A 7,495-nucleotide genomic window follows, 5' to 3' on the forward strand; every position below is an offset into this window, starting at 1 on the left:
GGCATGCCACGTGGCTCCACTTTGCCATGAGCGGCTCTCGGCGCCTGCAGGGTTTGTCGTGCGGTGCCTCTTTGCCGTCAGGCAGTGACGGCAAAGAAGGCAGTTTGCCGTGAAGCTAGGTTTACCGAGAGTGACTCTCAGCGTTGTTTTCTTTACCGAGTGTCCGTGTTTTAGCACTCGGCGAAAAGCATGACACCCGGCGTACGTGAAAATTCCAATAGTGATCATAGACGAGCCGGTGGGTGCTCTTATGCGATCCGCCGGTAGAAGACAAGCGTTTTCCTTTGGGTTTGGGCTCAGGTTTAGATAACCACCTAGCCGGCTCGGCTTCGCGTCTGTATTCGATCTCCACCACCCAGCTGGCTCGGCTTCGCGCCTGTATTCGATTTCCATCACCCAGCCCAACTCGGCTTCGCGCCTTCGCTCCTCTATATACTCCCCTGCCCCCTGCCTGTCTCTCCTTGCAAAGTTGGTAGTATCCTGCCGCCGTCGAGTCGCCACTCGCCGGCCGATCGATTGCGAGTTAGTACTTAGTAGCAGCCAAGCACGCACGCACGCAGAGTTTTAGTTTCGTTCCAAGCTCCCCGCGAGCCCATCTATGCCGACCCGGATGGCGAGCTTTGATCTCTTCCGGCTGCGGCCATTGGCGGAGCTCTTGCCGGAGGTGGAGAGCCCCACGGAAGCCGTTCCTTTCCGGCGGAAGGCGGCGTACACGGCCGGGTCGCTACTCGTCGTCCTGGCGGGCACCCAGCTCCCGCTGTACGGGATCGACACCAGCACGGCCCCGCACGACCCGCTCTACTGGTTCCACACGGCCTACGCGGCCAACTGCGGAACCATCATGGCCTTCGGCGTCTCCTGGTGTCCGAGGCGGCCTCTCATCTCCTCATGGGATTAAGGGTCGTCAACCCCATCCCTGAAAACCGCGTTCTCCTGTAAGCATCCCGACCAAATTCTCCCCTGCATGCTTAGATCGATGGATGCATGCGTGTGCTTCCTACTAGTACGTAATTCTGAACTTTTCACATGTGCTGCAGGAACGGGCTGCAGAAGGTGCTGGGGGTACTGATCCACTACTAGAGATTAGGCTAATAACGACCGACAACTAAATGTCTTGGTTGTTATAAGTACGATGGGCTAGTCCCACGTTCAAACTAACCACGCGAAACTTCCCCAACGGCGATGGATATCCCGGTCGTTAGTTTGCTGGTCGTTGTTGATTAAGTACTACATATATTTGATATTATTAGAGAGTAATTAGCATCCTATTCTGATGAAAGGACGGATAAGCAGGAAGATAAATAACAAACACATCTAAATATTCCTAATTTCTTGGCGCGTCCCTCTCAGATCGATTCGCTCCCTAGGGATGTTGCCACCACCGCCGTGATCGCCACCGCATGCCCAGTCTGCGCAATCTGCTAGGAGCGCAGTACGAAGCAATGGCTAGAGTATTGCCCAGGCGCAGGAGGCAAGAAGGGCATGTTCCCCATCTGCAAGCAGGCCCGACCCGCCTCTTCAAGTCCACCGGCAAGTGCCCCACGCTGGCGTCCCACTCCCCTCCTCGTCGCAGGACCTCGAGCCAGATGCCCTCACTGTCGAGGTCGTCCGAGTGGAGCAGAAGGCTTCATCCCTTGGTCGGGTGCTCGACGAGCAGCGCAATCAGATGCAGAGGCTCCACGCCGAGGTTAGTTTTGCTACCTTATCGGTCGGATCTAGGTCAGTGACGAGGTCAGTGCTTCTACCGCATCGGCCGTATCTCATAGTGGGCTGTTGATTTTTTGAGTCGTTAGATGGTTCTTGGTTCAAGTCGTTAGATGGGAGGGGAAGGGGGCGGTGGATATGATGCGAGAGTTGTCTAGGAAGGAGGAACAGTGCAGCTGTTGCTCAATGCGAAAACAGAGGTTGAATTCTGGTTGTAGTCTCTCGCATGCCATGAACAGGACAGATATTGGGGACGAGCATTGCCGGGGCTTACAAAGGCTGCCGTGTAGCAGGTAATTAGCTAACTGAATTCTTCACTTGGCCATTCTTTTTTGAAATTTTTCAATTTGAAAGTGAAGATGCAAACATGTAGGTTTGTGGAGGTGATAGCGCCAGTCTTGTGGCACTAATCTAGGTACGTTCGTACACTTTTCAGCACAAAATTGGCATTTTTTTTGACTTGTCTGATTGAAAGTGAGGACAATGTGTTCGGCTGTTGATTATTTAACTTGTACATGTTTGATTATTTTGGCTTGTGTGAACTGAAAAGAAGAGTTAACGAGTTTGATTTCAGAATGACCTCGTCCATGGATGGCCTATTGACTCCTACATATGGAGGTGTGTCGATGTAAGCATTGCCTAATTATTGAGCAACAACGTCTGAAAATATATCATGTACAATATATTGTCATATATACGTAGTTGTATAAAAAAAATCTCTGTTGATTTAATTTGGCAGAATCCCGAAGAGCAGATTGCCATTGTAGACGCTCAGTACATGGTCCATCATGCAGTTCCCATGCTCCAGGGCAAGGTAATTGTAAGTTTTTCTTATAAGTTTATACGTCTCAAAAATCAATGTCTCCTTGCGTGCTCTGTTTTTCGTATGCTCGCCAGTTAGAATCTCCTATTCGCCTCCAGGGTGACAAAGAAAAGCCAAGAGGCTGTTTTGAGGTGTGTGTATCACTTATTCTTGAGCTGAATGGTAGTTTTTTTAAGCAGAGGAGAATAATGTTCAGTGTTAATTTGTTGGGTATACGTATTAAAAGAATTAGCTGGTTATATAACAACAACCAAAAAAGCTCAATTTGTTTTGTTGCGAAATAAAACAACTCAAATTTTGCTCGAATTAGACAAGAAATATTCCGAGTAATCTTTTTAAGAAATAGTTTGTCTTTGTTGCATATGGATTATAGAAGAATTCAAGTGCAAATTTGTTTCTTTATGCTATTATCCTTTGTGCTAGTTCTTTTATATGTACTGACTTATAAATCATTTATGTTTTTTGTAGAACAGATGGTCCACCGTTAAAGAAACATCACGAGGCATTGTAGTCATTGGTGAAGGATGATATGGACTTGTGATCGTGTCTCATGAGTGAAGAGAAAATATTTACTGTGGTTGTTACTTGATTTTTTTTGGTTAATAATTTCCCAATGGTATTTATCTCCAAATGTGTATGTGGGGAGTTAGAGCAAGAGATTTGCGAGGAACATCATTAAGTATGGCTGAATTGGTTTCTAAACTACAATCTTCTGAGCAAGTGAGGCAAGTGCTCGAAGAAAAGTTTGCAGGAAGTGTTAGAAATTAAGCGTCTTGGGTCCGCTAGATAGTAAGTGATAGTTCTCGTGGAAGCCAGCATGATCAAGCAAGTTGTTCTCATACATTGATTTTATATGTTATTATACTTTGTGGCAATTTATTTACATGGACTGACTTTCATAAACTACTCAACATTTTGTAGGACTGATGGTCCACCATAATATTACAGAAGCATCAGGAGGCATTGTAATCGCTGATGAAAAATGATATCCATTCAAACAATGATGGTGTACCTTGATTGAAGATTAATAGATATTATCTTTAGTTGTCTTGTTTTGTAAATGGGTACGATGAAGTACATTGGGCATATAAGGAGTGCTTTTGACTCAAATTTCTTAAAGGATATTTAATTTCAGAATTGTATGTCAGAATATTGGTATTTCTATTAATAAAAGAGGCTCTGATCCTTTCAATTTATTTTCTTTTGTTTCTACATTATTGAAATGTTGGATGATGTATAAAGTGATTGCTGAACAGAATGTTATACTAAATATAAGTGGCTCTGGAGGATATCAAAGTGTGAAGAGAGTGGTCGGCAATGATAATTTGGTCAGCATGATAACAGTGTTAGCGACGACAAAAGTGGTCGTTATTTTCATGGGATTGACGACGGCACACCACCCCGTCGTTACAAGAATAACGACCACAAAAGGTATGTGGTCGTTATACTTTTAACGACGGAGCCTACTACGACTAGCAGATTGTGGTCGTTAATTACCTTTAACGACCACAATCTGACCTTCAACGACCACATATATCGTCGTTAAAAACCATTTTCCTAGTAGTAGTGTGATCTCCGCTGCCGTGCCAGTCGGTCACGTGCTATCCGCGAGGCACTGGAGCGTGGGGGCTTCGATCCTCATCTCGCTTCAGGTTTTCGTTGGAGGCGTCATCGTCATCTATCTTGATGAGGCCCTTAGAAAGGGCTACGGCCTCCTTTCTGGCATTCCATTGTGCACCGCCGCCAACGTCTGGTAAGAATACTAACGTGCTTGCTCTGATATTTTCTATTTTCTACGTACACTTCTATGATTCATGGTTGATGATTGATGATTGCGTGTGTGTGTGTACGTACGTTCAGCGCAACTCTTCTCTGGAGGGCCTTCAGAGATGGCAAACATGGAGACCTTGCGGCGACGTTCGGCTTCTTTCTGCTTGTCTGCAGGTTACAAGGCTTGCATGTCGCGTTGCCACTGACAAGGCCACGTCGATCGCCAGACGATGAGGCTGCCGCTAGGTTTCAGGCCAACTACAGCATCGACATATCCTACCTCTCATATGCTCCCATCCTCTTTCAAGCCATGCTCCTTTCATGCACGTACGTATTCTCAGAGGTGAGTACCTTGCTTGCATGATTTGTATATTTATCAATGCAGTTATCATGTACTACTACTCTGGCCGGATGAGTAAAATTCTTGTCTTGGGTTAATGTTTGTTGCAGCAACTATATATGAAATTTGGCGGAGACAAGCTGGTCAATCTGCTCGGCAAGTGGGAACGATCTAAAAGTTTTGGAGGGTTTGTCCCAGTAAGCGGGATCGCCTACTACATAACCACACCGCCAACGTGAGTTACACGTATAGAATTATTGCCAGCTCCTTAACATGTCTCTGAACTATTCATTCATTGTGATTGAGATCTGACTGTTTCTCTATGTCCATGAGATGCAGCTTGGCTGATGTAGCGAGAGACCCGGTACACACATGCCTCTATGCCGCCTTGCTGCTCGGCAGGTGCGCTTACGTGTCGACGGCCTGGTTCGTGCTGCGCCGGTACTCAAAGAGATATGTGGCCCGGCTGGTTGGGGCCGGAGTGAGCGTGACGCCTACACAGGCGTACTCGATTCCCGTCAGCCGGTGGAACGGCCGTGTCGCCATGGTGGCCTTCGCCGTTGGACTCTGTGTTGGCGCTCTGACCCTCCTGGCGGGCTTCATGCGCGTCACCGGTTCCGGCACCGGAATCATGCTCGCCGTCACCGGCATATACTCTTTCTGCCTCGACGCCAGAGCTTCTTCTGGGATCGGCGCGATTGGACTCTGATTGACGGACTCCCGGTGTAGATTAGTTGTACTAGAAGTCCGACTGTCGGCGAGAGAACATATATAGTACTAGCTAGTTGCTACCGGATGCATTGCTAATTCGCCACATCAATGGCTGATTGGATTCTGAGGTTGGTGCAGTTGTACTTGATTGATCAGCGAGACAAGAACGTATATGTGCTACTACTAGCCCTGTGGGTGTTGTTAAACATGTTGGCTTGTGTATCACGCATAGGTAGGCATAGGTAGTTAGAGATAGACTTATCTTGTCAATGTACTTGTTTATCTTTCTATCTCTTCTCTTGTATCCCTATTGTATCTCTCTGGTTGTTATAACAACCAGCACCCTGTAATGCCACGAGACTCCTCTCGCCCCAATCAATACATAACCGCGGGCTCTCCCTGTATGGAGAGATGAGACGCTTTGATACATCTTTCTACATGGTATACAGAGCTACCCTCTTCCCCTTCGTCTAGCTACCCCTCCCGTCCACCCCTTCCATCTCCAAACTCGACCATGTCGACGTCCACCTCGGTTGTCTCAACAACAATGTCTCCGAACCCCTCACTCGATCCAACTACGTTCTCTGGCGTGCTCAAGCTCGTTCCCAGATCATGGGGGCAGCCCTCTTCGGGTACGTTGATAAAACCCTAGAGCAACCACCCAAAACAATCACCAGCAAGAATGCCGAGGGCAAATATCAGGTGACCGTGAACCCTGCTTATGCGCCTTGGCTCATCCAAGATCAACAGATCGTTGCCTACCTCCTCCGCAATCTCTCGAAATAGGTCCTAGTTCAAGTAGCATCTCTTGAAACTTCCCATGCCATTTGGTCCGCCCTCGCCAACATGTTCTTGTTGGGGAACGTAGCAGAAATTCAAAATTTTCTACGCATCACCAAGATCAATCTATGGAGTAATCTAGCAACGAGGGGAAGGGGAGTGCATCTATATACCATTGTAGATCGCGATGCGGAAGCGTTGCAAGAACGCGGATGAAGGAGTCGTACTCGTAGAGATTCAGATTGCGGTTGATTCCGATCTAAGCGCCGAACCACGGCGCCTCCGCGTTCAACACACGTGCAGCCCGGTGACGTCTCCCATGCCTTGATCTAGCAAGGAGAGAGGGAGAGGTTGGGGAAGACTCCGTCCAGCAGCAGCACGACGGCGTGGTGGTGGTGGAGGAGCGTGGCACTCCAGCAGGGCTTCGCCAAGCACTGCGGGGAGACGAGGAGGGAGAGGGGTAGGGCTGCGCCAAAGAGAGAGATGTTCTCGTGTCTATGGCAGCCCCAAAACCCCCACTATATATAGGGGAGGGGAAGGGGCTGCGCCCCAATCTAGGGTTCCCCCCAAGGGGTGCGTCCAGCCCTAGATGGGACTTGGAGGGGCGGCCAAGGGGGGAGAGAGGGGGGCGCACCACTAGGTGGGCCTTAGGCCCATCTGAGCCTAGGGTTTCCCCCTTCCCCCCTTCCCTGCGCCTTGGGCCTCTTTTGGGGGGCGCACCAGCTCACCTGGGGCTGGTCCCCTCCCACACTTGGCCCACGCAGCCCTCTGGGGCCGGTGGCCCCACCTGGTGGACCCCCGGGACCCTCCCGGTGGTCCCGGTACGTTACCGATAGCACCCGAAACTTTTCCGGTGACCAAAACAGGACTTCCCATATATAAATCTTTACCTCCGGACCATTCCGGAACTCCTCGTGACGTCCGGGATCTCATCCGGGACTCCGAACAACATTCGGTAACCACGTATATCTATTCCCTATAACCCTAGCGTCATCGAACCTTAAGTGTGTAGACCCTACGGGTTTGGGAACCATGCAGACATGACCGAGACGTTCTCCGGCCAATAACCAACAGCGGGATCTGGATACCCATGTTGGCTCCCACATGTTCCACGATGATCTCATCGGATGAGCCACGATGTCGGGGATTCAATCAATCCCGTATACAATTCCCTTTGTCAATCGGTATGTTACTTGCCCGAGATTCGATCGTCGGTATCCCGATACCTTGTTCAATCTCGTTAACGGCAAGTCTCTTTACTCGTTCCGTAACACATCATCCCGTGATCAACTCCTCGGTCACAGTGTGCACATTATGATGATGTCCTATCGAGTGGGCCCAGAAATACCTCTCCGTTTACACGGAGT

The 7,495-nt window shown here is 48.9% G+C and overlaps 1 pseudogene; it reads left to right on the forward strand.

The window, feature by feature from the left end:
• The first annotated feature begins 610 nt into the window (after positions 1–610).
• Positions 611–5,346, forward strand: LOC109764834 (uncharacterized; annotated as a pseudogene).
• The last annotated feature ends 2,149 nt before the right edge of the window (positions 5,347–7,495 follow it).

Source organism: Aegilops tauschii, chromosome 5 (assembly GCF_002575655.3).
Source record: "Aegilops tauschii subsp. strangulata cultivar AL8/78 chromosome 5, Aet v6.0, whole genome shotgun sequence".
Lineage (NCBI taxonomy): Eukaryota > Viridiplantae > Streptophyta > Magnoliopsida > Poales > Poaceae > Aegilops > Aegilops tauschii.